This window comes from Poecilia mexicana, unplaced genomic scaffold (genome assembly GCF_051168715.1).
Source record: "Poecilia mexicana isolate PSO_F unplaced genomic scaffold, ASM5116871v1 scaffold_2, whole genome shotgun sequence".
NCBI classification, from domain to species: domain Eukaryota; kingdom Metazoa; phylum Chordata; class Actinopteri; order Cyprinodontiformes; family Poeciliidae; genus Poecilia; species Poecilia mexicana.
In genome coordinates, this window is record NW_028263371.1 from 30767740 (window position 1) to 30781586 (window position 13847).

The following is a 13847-nucleotide window of genomic DNA, read 5'->3' on the forward strand; positions in this document are numbered from 1 at the left end:
TTTACATCTTGTTGACCCATCAGCCCACGCTCACCTCCCCGCAACACAGACCGTGTGTCACCTTTTCTCTGCATTTCCTCCTTTTCTTTATCATTATTTATAGCAGTGAAAAACAAAACCAGATTTTCCGTGTGCTAAAGTTTCACGCGTCCACGCCCTTTCAAACAACCTCTTCGTCATGTCCACTTTACTGTTTTATCGACTTCCTCAATGTCTTCTGTTTCATTTATTGCTTTTATTATAACGCAAAGCTTGTCCAAAAACTCCCAGCCATATTTTCTAAACAAAAGTATTAGCCACCTGTAAATCTTGCACTCATGCTGTTGGTTTTCACAGGGGAAGGATTTATCAACATTTACTGCTTTCTTGTTTCGAGTATCCTCCAGCCTCTGATTTGGTTTGAGCCTCCAGCTGCAGAGGTTGCAGTTGGCTGGAGACGCTGGTTTCCGTCTCAACCTGTAGGCTGTGAATAAATAGATGGGTGAATGGATTCATGTGTGGCTGTGGAGGGCCGTGGGTGATTATGTGAGGTAATTGTCACACTGAAAGGCACAGCCACTGCAGAGGGGCGCTGATTTGCACACACAAAAAAGAGGATCTAATAAGATTCACTGAGAGGTTGGCCGGTTTAGTTTCATCAATTGATGGATCACAATTACGCCAACAATTTAAATATGTTCACTCGTGTCCTTTAATGAGAACAGATTTTATTTTTATTAAAAGAAAAATATGTAGACAGTTGCTAGCATGTAGGCTATACATGCTAACAGCTCTCTAAATGGTTGTGTCTAAATGCTAACTGTCTAAACATTACAACTGTCTACATGTCAACAACTTCCTACACACTAACAACGTTTTACATGCTAACAGCTTTCTACTCACTAACAACTGTCTGCACGCCAAACGCTAACAACTGTGTACACGCTAACAGCTTTATACACGCTTTCAACTTTCTACATGCTAACAACTGTCTACACGTAATGGTCTGGGTGTGCTTTGCTACTTCCAGACATGAACATCCTGCTAGGCTAAATGGCAATGTTCAGTAGTCAGTTTGTGAGCTTAACCCCGAGGTGAAGTTTCGGATGTTTATGAATTCCTACACAAACCAAGCACTTCACTGCCAATGCCAACCATTAAAAGTATAAATACCCATACACTCCAAGTGTAGCTCAGTCTTGACTTTCACGTCGCTTCTCGCACCCGCAAGGTTAAGAACGAAAGATGAATAGAATGCTTCATGTCAAGCCAGACACTGGGGAGGAGAATGTTGACAGAACAGAGCCACAAATACTGCCGAAGGAAAAGTCTTGACTAAATGTTGCATCATGCATTCAGCGCAACCAGCAGGGGATGGGATGAAAACACATCACACGAGTTTATTATGTCACTAAACTGCCTGAGAGGGAACTGATGCAGAAGTCGCAATGACCAGACCAGTAATTTACACAAATGTATTCTTCGCTCATATACGAAGACATTTAAATTGTTAAACTTGTGATTTGTTTGTCATATTTCCGCGGCCTTGTCAAGTCTATCAGAATGCGACACTTTTGACTGTGTTTGCCTGTTTGTTTTGTAGGTAATCCTTTCAGTCTTGATTTGGCTTTGGGGGAGATAAAGCCTTCTAAAGCCCTCTCTCTCTGTTCTCACCCTGTTTTGTATTCCTACAACAAAAAGCTAGCAGTTACTTTTCCACACTAGTCTTTTTTTTTTCTCTCTCCCTCCCACTCTGTTTCTGGACCGTGCTTCTATTGTGGCCAGGATTGCCTGAAATCTTGATGTGGGCAGTTCACGCTGTTCCTCGACTCTGTCAAAATCAAAAGTTTGAAAGCATAATAAATTGCTTTTAAACGACTTTTTGGATTATCTAAGGGAGACTTTATAGGACAGAGTCTGAGCACAAGTAGACACAGGAAGCAGGAGTCAATGAGAATCTTAAATGACCTTCCATTGAACAATGGATGTAGCTGCTTTGTGGATTAACATGGAATGGGAGATAGAAGAGCAGAAAATGTAATAAGAAAAAAATTAGTACAATCTTTGATTCTGTCAATACATTTACCAAATACAATCACAGAAATTAATTTAGGTAGTTTTTTTTGTGAAATATAATAAAATCTAGTGAAGAATACCAACTGCTGTCAAAATTCACCCTGAATGCAGACCGCAAGATGCTGAAAGAAGTCTCCAAAAACTCAGTCATGTATTCTGAGACAGACTTTGAAAACATTTTTATCTAAGGCAGAACTGCTCCCTGCAACACAACAAACCAAAACATACTTTAGATACTTGAACTTGGGGACGTTTGCTACTCTCCACTGCGTGAGCCGGACAACAGGCACAAGGGGAGGGCCCAGCAGAGTACATGGTAGTGTTTATTTAATGTGTAAACATCAACAATAACTATTGGGTCAAATAACAGGATCATGTCAAACAAATACCATAACCTTTGTTTTTTTTTTACTAAAGTTAGCAACTTTAGGTCCACAATCTGAAGTTTTCTCATTGGTCCTTTGAGGATGAGACAATGCAAGTTATATAAAGGCTTCAAAAATTGCTAAACCAAAATGTTGTTCAAAAAGCAGAGAGAATAAGTGCAAAACATACATTTCATGTCTGTGTGACTTCTACATGTTGTTTAAATGTAACCTCAGTTCAGACGTTGCTGTTTGAAAGTAATGAGGCCCACGATTTACAAAAACTGACAGGATCTGGTGAAATTATGTATCCCAGCAACACCAGCTGTGGTGTAGTAGATTTAGTAAAACGTTTCAGTGTCTATGTGATAAATTTCATCCTTTTCTAAAACCAAACAGTAGTTGGGCACAGACTATACTTAACAACATAGTCTTATAAACGTTACGCGTCGCTGAAACTATTGCAGAGACGAGCACTGAATCTGTTGCGGGAGACAGAAATCAATCTATAGTATTTTTCATTTCAGCAGCCGCGTGCGCCCATTTCCTGTTTTCCCTATAAATACTACCCTGCCACTGACTTCAAGGCGCCAATAACGGCAGGAGTGAGTCTTTGGGCTCTACCTCCACAGTAGATAAAGCTTTCTCATTATAAAGGGCCTCAATATAATCCATCACATTGACAGGCAAGCTTTATTTATAAGAGTCACAAGATTCATCTTTCGAAAAATTTCAGGGTCTCGTAACGCTGAAACCGGGAGCAACATTTGACAATGTCTTACAAAAAAAAAAAAATAGTCATTTCATTTGTACTTCTTCATATTCCATAACATTACAGTCACAAAGAGTGGAAGTTCTCACTGTATTTCATTTCAAAGAGGCTTCTACAGTAAAGGCTTATTAACTATGTGCAATGCTGCACAAATATATATCAAACATTGTGTGGGTATAAGTCGGTCTAATAAATTTACAACATGTCTGATATTATCTGGAAAATTGGAAAATTGGAACTCACAAAAAAAAAAAAACAGACATGTTGAATAAAAGTTCTGATGGTAAAATATGCTCCCATTCAGTCATTTAAAACGCCACAGCCAGGAAAGCTATGTCGATGAAAATGTAATAAAAGCGTATTAAAAAGCGACCTTTACTGTGTAAACAGAAAACGTGTGCACAGCAAGAGTTGGGTTTGGGCAAATTAGACTGTTAGTGATTTTATTTTTGGATCGGTGACAGAAAATCCTTCAAAAACAGAATTTGCATCAGACAACTAAAATTTCAAACAGATCCACTGAACAAAGCACTTCCAGAGCTAAAAGTGCCTTGTTCTGGGACACAATGGGAATATTTAGTCACCACAACTGGGTCCACTTGCAAGTGACTCTGAAATCCCCGGAGAGGCTGAGAGTGACCCGCTCTTTCAAAGATGTTGTGCCTCCTTATGCCTTGGTGCTGGATTTTACACACCTGTGACCAGAGAAGTTATTAGATCACTTGAATTCAAGGATTTGGATGAGCGTGCTTTAAACACGTTTAAAAATGTAGTGTATTCAATAATTTATCTCTGCAAGAGAGGGCCTCTGTTGACACAGCTTGCTGTGTTCACTTTGTACAAAACACAGCGACTCCACGCTTAAATCTCTGCTCGTCGTTCTTTGCTCTCGTGAATTTCAACCGGGCTCTTCTTTTTTTGCCTGGAACAGATGGAAATCCCCTGATAAAAACGGCATCCTGCTTTATCTCGCTCTCATGTTCATATTTAGTCCTGGTGTACAGCACGGTTCCTCGCGCTGCACCCTGGGCTTTCCTCCCTCCATTACCGGCCTCCTTAATTCAGGCTGAGACCTGACACACATTCGCTCACGCCCAAAAAGCAAACATTAGAGGCAGAACTCTGCGGCCGTGGAAGCGCTTTGTAAAGCTAATTATTACTGAAGTATGGGGTGTAATTTGCTAATCACATTTCTGACCCGACTCACCTATTAAAACATGAACTCGTTTTTCACGTTGATTTTTGTCCCCCACTTGTTCGCTCCGAATTGCTTCCCTATCTATCTTCATCTTCATTACAATCTTGCCCGTCCCTCTTTCTGAACTCTCTTCCACAATTTGGTCTCATGCTCGTTGAATATAAATCACATTTCAGTCTCTTTCATCAGGCTCCCTTCGCTCTAAATGTCCATTGAGCATCACCAGGCACTACTATTTTTACACGGCTGCTCTAAAGTGGCTCGTCCTCCGGCTCTGTTTTCAGCTCCTCCAAATATACACCCGGCCACCGGGCTGACATCAGCCAGCATTCCGCATGCCTCGGTCATATTCAGGGGATTTACGTCTATAATTATGCGAGCGTGTAACACAACCTGATACAGGTGAACGAACTTGCTATTAATGTATAATGAACTGAATGTGAACTGAGCCTCACGCAGACAAACCTAGTGTTTCTTTATTCCAGGGATGCTGTAAACTCATTAATATTGATCACTTCCAACTCATTTTTATGAATTTTCTGACACTCTCCTGACTGATAATTACAGCCAAAAAGTGTCTCCTGCTCTTCAGTGAACCTGCTGCTCGTTGCCTTCCTTCGCTCTTTTAGACTCATTAATGGGCTGTTATGATGCCACTTACAGGTAGGGCGATGCTATTCTCGTCTATCAGATAATTACTGTGTCAGCGATCATTCAGCTGGATGCCAAATGCAATTACAGAATTCAACCGGTATTTTTGTTGGATTTGGTACAATTATATTCAAGGAACAAGCTCTTATTTGAATTTGCTGACATCTATCCGTCTGGAAACGGTAACAAGTTCCTTTCTCAGGGTTTAGGACTCTAGCAGGCCACAAACCCAAACCTGGGACAGTGGGGAACCATCACATGAGTGGCCGTCATACAAAAATTACTGTAAGAGGTAATCAACGACTCATCCAGGAGGTCACAAGAGAACCAAAAACAACATCTAGAGCACCGCAAGCTTCATTTGTCTCAATTAAAGTCAGGGTTTTATTATTTGACGATAAGGAGACTGGGTAAACAGGGCGTCCATGGGGAAAATAGGCCTGACTCATTTGCCAAAAAACATCTTGATGATCCAGAAAACTTGTGGTAAACCAAACTAAAAGTAGAAGTATCTGGAATGTATGGCTTCAGTTACAATCTCCATGACATTCAAACATTTCTCAAGGAGAACAACAAAAATGCTGGTGGTAGTGTGAATTAACCTGTCATTCACAGGTTGTCATTCACAATACAGGGGTGTCAAACTCCAGTCCTCAAGGGCCGCTGTCCTGCAGTGTTTAGATGTGCCACAGGTAAAAAACAGTGGAATGAAATGGCTTAATTACCTCCTCCCTGTGTAGATCGGTTCTCCTGAGCCTTGCTAATGACCTAATTATTCTTTTCAGGTGTGGTGCAGCAGAGGCACATCTAAAAGTTGCAGGACAGCGGCCCTTGAGGACTGGAGTTTGACACCCCTGTCAAACCTGTGAATGACAGGTTAAAATAGTTCTGTAAAGACAATCAGGCCAATGTTTCTGTAAAAAGTCAATGGTAGTTATCACAAATACTTGGTGAAAGCTGTTAACAAGAAGGATGAAACAATCGGTTATTAAGATTAGGATTAGTTTTGTATCAACAGAAATACTACATTCATCATGAATCTAAATTTGATTCTTACTGTAAAACATTTTCATCCAGTGTCATGTTCAAGTTTTCATCTTCTGCACTAGATATTTTACTAAAACAGGTATTTGCAGATTCCAACACATAGAAACCAATGCCAAATATTGGTTTATTGTTGCTAGCCAACAGTTGTGGTCTTCCAATGCCAGATCCCAACTTTTACAAGGTTTAATGTTACAGCTAAAGCATTCTGTATATATTAACTCTAAAAAACAGCTATTTGAGCTACTGTTGCCTTTCTTCAGATGTTTTTGTGTCATTTCCTTCAGTGTTTCTTGGTGCTGCGCCACCATAGACAAGCAGGCTGCTCAAAGGGTTCGAACAGTTTAACACAATGCAGTGAGACCAGCTGAAGATTCAACAAATGTTGCTATTTTGGTGCCCAATTGAACCGAATCCACCTGATTATCAAGTGTGAAAACACCTTCAGTCACACAGCATCAGGTTTTCACAGTTACGGTTCTTGCGCGACATGGTTTAGTTTTTGGTTTTCCCCCGTTGCTCCGTCTCCCAGCTTTAGCGGCCATGTCGATTCCCAACTGTTGCAGATGCTCCTTGATGATGTCTATCCATCTGGTGAGGGGTCTGCCACGCAGGCTTTTCCAGCTGGGAGCCGTCGGATTGAATCAAATGATGGCATGTTTTGGTTTGTCCAGGAGAACAAAGAGCATTGATGCATCGTACATGAGGCGGCGCCACAGGGGCTTATGGAGGGACTGCAAGCACAAGCCTGATCTTGCCGTTGTTAGCAATAGTCAAGTCAAGATAAATAAAAAGTGCTGGTACAATCCACAACACTGGAGCCAATGTTCACGTTTTCACATCTCAGTGCAAAAAGAATGGCCTTCCGCCTCATTTCCGACAACACTACTTAGATTTCTAAGGCACTGACGACTGGCAGAGATGATCGATGGCATCCTGGCACCCTCGTAGTTACGCAACGCCACAATGAATGATTGAAACGGCAGGCCTTGAAGTCTTTGGCTCATTCTCGAACACATATGGCCTTGTTATTGTTTGTGTCAAGCTGTGTTAGAGAAGAGAGCATCTGAGTCACACAAAAAGTCTGTATACGGAAAAAGGCTCGGAGAAATGCATTCAGCTATGGTAATGGATTATTTTACATTGGAGTGAATATGCACATGCTACCCAGCACAGTACGCACGGAAAACAACAGCCCATTTTAAAGCTGACAGCAGCGCATACGTTTGTGGCCCTAAGCAAATTGCACGGCGGGTGTAGGCAAATGAGGCTTAGTTCAAATAAGGCAGGGAGTTTCAGATCTGCCTCCTCCTGCCAAACCACATAACAGTACAACTGTTCACATATCAAAAGGAGACGAGCAACAAGTTGCACAGCCGAAAAGCAATGCTGCCAGCTCCATTAACAGATTTGAACGTGCGAAACCAAAGCGACAGGGAAGAGTTAATGGAATTTTTACGAGCTCAATGGACTTTAATGAGGACAGCGGTGTTCTCATCGAGTCTGGATCAATTTCTTGCAGACACATTTCGGCTTTTAGGTTATTTAACATTTAATTGACTTCATTTAGGTACGCTGCTGCATATTGATCCAACTTTTTTTTTCATTTAAAGTGAGGGCGATCCGATTTTTCATCGTTTAACCTGTCATTTAACACTTTACGGCAAAGTCATTAAATGTGGCAGACTGTCAAAAGTGCTTTGCTTTAAAAAGCTGGAAAAAAAAAAAGGGTGACATTAAACATTTGCCGCCTTTTGAATCAGATGCCGCTTTTGAAAAAACAGTCAGTGCATTGACAGCGTATTATAAAAGCTCCAAGTCTCTTCAACCCTTTCAAATGGCACGAGTGAGGTCGTCGCGGTGATGATTCATGTTATGAAAATAAACTGAGGGAGCATTCCAGACCTGTCTGAATTTATGTAGACACCTCAGTCAGAGTCAGAAACCAAAGAACACGAGACCTGCTCCTAAAAAAAAAAGAGAGAGAGAGACCCCACCTCTGTCTTCAAGCATGTGTGTTATCCTGTTACCCAGGTGTGACTTGGATTATCCCATTATATGAAATCCTTTTAGATTCTTTCATGCCGTGTTTGAAATTTATCAAGCACGCCAGCATAAGACGTCTCACCAATTATGCAAATTAGGAGAACCAGAAAGATTTGCAGATGAAGAATTTTAAGACTCCTTCGGGCTTAAAAATAAATAACTAAATAATCCTAATTACCACAGGTGATTAGTAATTGTTTCACTGTGATGCAGACCTGATTGGGGTATATCTATAAACTGCCTTTGCATGCAGCTTAAACACAAACCAGTTTTCCTGAATCACTATCAACTGTAAGGCCAATCTGTGCTACAGTGCCATCCACTGGCTAACAGCCGCCACTACAACATGAAACCTTGATTGAAAACAAAAAAATGCAAATAGTGCACCAGTTTGCAAGCATGTTAACTGGATATATTTGATTAACAGCTAGGAGGCAAAAAAATAAATTAAATGCAAAATAACAATTGCAAAAGAATAGATGATCTGCATAAGCTTTATTAAAGTATAAGGATTTTTTTCCCCTTTTTATTTAGTATTAAGTCAATCTATTAATGATTAGTCACATATCTACTGAAGAATCAATGTGATGTATGTACTATTATCAGAATGCATAATTTAAAAAGATTTTGCATATTTCTCATAAAATTTAAAGAAAGGGTTTGTTACTCACCGTTGAGTATACCTCATAGTAATCTTTGGTTTGGGAGAAGAATTTCTTTAAATTATTGCAATTTAAAGAAAAATTTGAAATTGAACATTCATTGAATTATTAAACACAGTTTAACCATCAAAATAAAAGTGATAAAAGAACACCTTTCTTGGAGTCCAAAGTGGGATGTTTGTATCAGTTAGCTAGCTGCCACTTTAGCATGAAACGACTGGCCTGAAGAAGGGAGCTAGCAGATGGATTTTCTGGATTTGGATCTGAATTTTTAAATAATTTCCTCCCCACTTTGCTAATCCCAGAACCAAACTGGATATTTTAAATAAAGTGCTGTTGAAGGAGGTCACTGAACAAATTAGAACTCGGCAGGAACTTCAAACGATAACCAGATAAAAATGCCTCAAGTGATTCCTTTCAATGTGAGAAAGCAGAAACATTGCAAACAAATTGATTTAACCTAGTGTGTTGATGAAAACACTTTAAAAAGCTATGGTGAGAGTAATTAAATGTCTGCAAAAGATCAATTATTTTGCTTATCAGGTTTATCCTCAGATGTTAAAACAAAACAAAAAAGTAGCAACTGGTTCATAACTAGGTAAGAAAATGTTACTGAAATAGTAAGAAACTTTAAATCCATTATATCAATATGGATTGATATACAGATGTGGTGTTCTTCATATAGTTTTCTAGTTCCTTAGCTAACTAGTTCCTTAACTAGCTAAGAACTTAGCTAGCTAATACTACTAGCTGTAGTATTAGTACTACAGCTAAACTAGCTATAAATTCTTGCTCCAAATGTCACAATTATTGTGACTAATTTTTAGTGTCAGTGTAATCATCCACCACAAAAATATTGAAATTTTGATCAGCTTGCTTTGCGTGTGATTTAATATTCTTGATGAACGTATTTTTCCTCATGTGTATAGTCCCGACCAGAAGGTCAAACAGATTCTGGAAAAAAACAAACCAGAGTCCGTGGAGGAGAAGTCGACTGCCGAGGGAGGAAAAAAAAAGTCTGTTCTCTGCACACAAGTTGAGCGGAGTGCATCTCTTCACAGGAGAGGCTGTTGGGACCTCGCTCCGTCTCCTCCCAGCTCCTCTCAGTGAGAGGATTCCTGGCTGCGGCCGTGCCGCCACCTGGGAGTCCATCAGTCATTGTTATGGCCGGCCATCCGTTCCTGTTGCTCTGCTTAAATAAACTGAATGGGGCACAGACGGAAAAATACTGCGCCCCATCAAATGTTAAGCTCTGCAAAACAGACTATCTGCAAACAAGGTCAGGTTTTATAACCAGAAGGCTGCAATGTGTCTGTCCGCTTCTCTCTCTGGGAATATGGAGGAACTGCCCATATGCTCCGGTGACACCAACTACACCTTTTTTTTTTAAAGATGAGGCACATAAATCATTTATGACAATGCCAGGGTAAGGCATGTGTTGCAATGCCATCTGACATTTTGGACAGCAGGACAGCTTGTTATTTATTTATTTTCTAGAGAAAAAAATAAATATAATTTTAGCTCCTTTGGGTCATTAACACTTTAAAACATAATAATGTAAAAATAGATAAGTGGTGTTTTTTTGGTTTGCAAATGCTAATAATTCAGACTGCTCTTTCAAAAAATAAAAATAAATCACAACATTCAAACAAATTTAAGCCTGGACTTGAACTAAACCACTCAAAATGTCAAAGGTTCTCGAGTTTCTCTCAGAAAACTTGCTGAGCCCAGTGGTTGGAGCGCTCGGCAGTCATTCATCCAGCGGCCCGTCGTGTTTTTGGGTTAAAAATGTTCAAAGTTGACAGGAAATTTCAAAATATCACTTTATAATTATGTGCTATTGAAAAATTAAAAGATTAATATATGTACACCAACTAAAAAGTCTTAAAAAATGCAAACATTTTAGAAAAACTTAAATAAATAAGCAATGCTAAGCCTAGTGAGGGCCACAAGTAAAGCCTGGTGACCCGCCAGGCTTATAGTACACTAGGTAAGGTCAGAAAGAATTTGTGGTAAAGAGCAGAATTACTGTTTCAAGAACTTGCCCAGGTCTTGAAACAGCAAATTCACCACAGACCACCATTATATTTGACTGCATGTATTATGTCATTTTTTCTGAAATGTTGCTAGCTTTACACCACATCTAACAGGACGCACACCTCTAAAAACTTGAGGCATTCATCTCTTTGAGTCCAAAGATGATTTTTTTTTCTCAAAAGTTTTAAGGATCTTCAAAAAGTGTTGTGGAAAATGTCAGGCAGACCTTTGTGTTCTTTTTGCTCAGCAGTGCTTTCTACCTCGGAATCATTGATGTCATTTCCCCACAGTCTATTATTGTTGAGTCATAAACACTGACCTTAACTTAGGTGTAAAAAAAAAAAAAAAAAGTAATCCTCTGTGGTGTTCCTTTGTCTTTGTATTTCAGTAGTTTCATGAGTTGTTAAGATAAATGGATAACGGTTTAGTTTAATTTACTGAACTGAATCGTGTTACACCCTTTTTCCAAATGGTTCTGACCGTTGTTTGGGCCACGTTGACTCTTATGAACTATGACTGAAACCTTCGTGGGTTGTATAACCACATTTTCTGACAAGACCCCTTGAGCTGAACGTAGGAAATTACTTAATGTCACTTTAAATTGGAAACAACAATTGGTAATAAGGCAAAATGACAAATGAGGTTATTTATTAACATTAATTTATAGCAGCTTTTACCAGATTCTTAAATGCTTCATTGGTCAGAATTCTGGCTTTACTTTTGGTTTGATGAGATTATTCACGGAAACACAACAACTTAAGTAGAATTTAGATCAATCTTATCCATTGTTTATCCAAAAACAAACTCCAAATTGGCTCCAAATAGTTAGTAGACGATGTTCTTCCTCGTGTACAGATCCAAATAATCTGTAATAGAGCTATATCAAAGCTCTAATTGTCCAATGCAGCCGATATTAGTCTTAAAACCTGAACTTCAAAGGAAGCCATCATTTAATCTTGGCCAAAGTAATATTAACAACAGTATTTTAGAAAATCCTTTGATCTCAGGAGCTAAATGTGCTTCTGTCCCGACCAACAGTAGTGGCTCGGTATTGATGTTTCGTAAACATGTTTACATGATGGCTGTGAGTCTTTGGCCATGTGTCCAGAAGCACATTACCCTGGCCACTGCCTTTCTACGCAATTCTGGTTGACTCTCTAAAGAGAAATTTGAAACATGTGAATATCTCTTAGCAGGTTTTCTTCCAGGATTCCTCTGCATTATGGGTCCATCAATCTTCCAATCAACTGTGGCCAGCTTCTCTGAAGTTCAGGGATCTCAAACCTCCCCCATTCTCCACGGCTGACATCCTTCAACCTTCAACCTTGAGATACTCCAACGTGCTTGAATCAGATGGCTAATTTACCTCCTTAGTGGAAAGTCAGGCTTCACAAAGCTCCGCTGGTGACCTAATTGTCTGATTACGACGCGCTGTAGCAGATAAATGTGTGAAGCTGCAGGCCACCAGCAGCCGAAACTCCCAATTTGAAAACTGAACCGAGTTTGACCAAGAACTGGATCTGCATCCATCACTTTCAGCTCTATCCACTCATTCAATCGGCACTACTGTTTATGTCTGCGTTCACTGCATCAACCTATTGCACATATTACTTTCATGATAAATCAGAGACTATAACTCATACTTTACAAATACTCCACACAGACTTTGCCATATATGGCACTTTAATGTTCACATTGTTCTCTTCATACTTTAAAAACTAGTTTAGTACTATATATCTTTTTTGATTTTGAATTTAATGTTTATTTGCATATTGCACCATTGTTCTGAGAGTAACTTACCATATTTACAGCACTATAAGGTGCACCTGAAAACCTTCAATTTCCTCAAAAGCCGACAGCGCGCCTTATAATCCGGTGCGCCTTATATATGGACCAATATTGAGCCACAACAGGTCTAGCAACTACGGTAAGCAGCCACTGAGTTTATTTTCACCCGTAGAAGAAGAAGCACGCGTTGCATGCTGGGATAGTTGTCAGAACGCTGGTTTGTTAATAAAGTTTGGCTGACATATCTCCCTACCAACCGTCTAGAATCAGGTCGTCTGCAGGTCATTTAGCACCACGTTCTCCACCAACAAACCTTTAGACATTCATCCGGGGTGCTTCGACTAGGGTTACCAAGGGACCAGCTCCTATACATTTAAAGCCGGGAGGGGGCGAGGGAAGAGAGACAGAGACTGCAGCGGCAGCGTATTGGTTGGTCTGTTACCCAGAAAGCAGTTGGGTAAAATATCGCAACACCAACACCGTGAGTGAAACAATGACTGGGGCAGCCTACTATATAAAGTACTCGGGGACCACTTTATTATTACATATCCACATTTGTAGAGTAAGGAACAAATAGTGCCCTGTGGGTTCAATACGGGACGGGTGGCAACCCTAACTGTAGCGTCTATTCTATGCGCCTTATAATGCGGTGCGCCTTATATATGAAAAAAGTTTTAAAATAGGCCATTCATTGAAGGTGCGCCTTATAATCTGGTCTGCCTTAAAGTGCGGAAAATACGGTAATTTCAATCTTGTGTATGTCAGTAAAATAAAATACTTACATTTATTTCAAACTCCAATTGCAGTCAGTATAATTGTGCAAATATAGGCAATAAATATGTATATCTCATTTGCTTTACATTGTGTTAACATGTATTTGAAAAAAAAATATATATATTTTTGATTATGTAGAGGAGACGCTGAAAGCATGACATTGCTCAGAGAACACAGCATAGAATTAGACTGAACAGATCTACCCTAATGGGTCGGACACAGTCACAAAGACGTGATCTAGAATTTTTTCAACATCAGGACCGTTACAGATATTATCAGATCGGTGCGTCTCTACTTCTCAATGTTTTGTATTCGTTTGCTTCCCCTTTACCATGTAAAATCCCAATAAAACACATCGGTGCCTGTTTTTGTGACGCAACGAAACGTTAAAAAAAGCATTAGGGGGGTCAATCCTTTCACAAGGCACAGTATCTGCTCTGATACAGAAGCTTCCA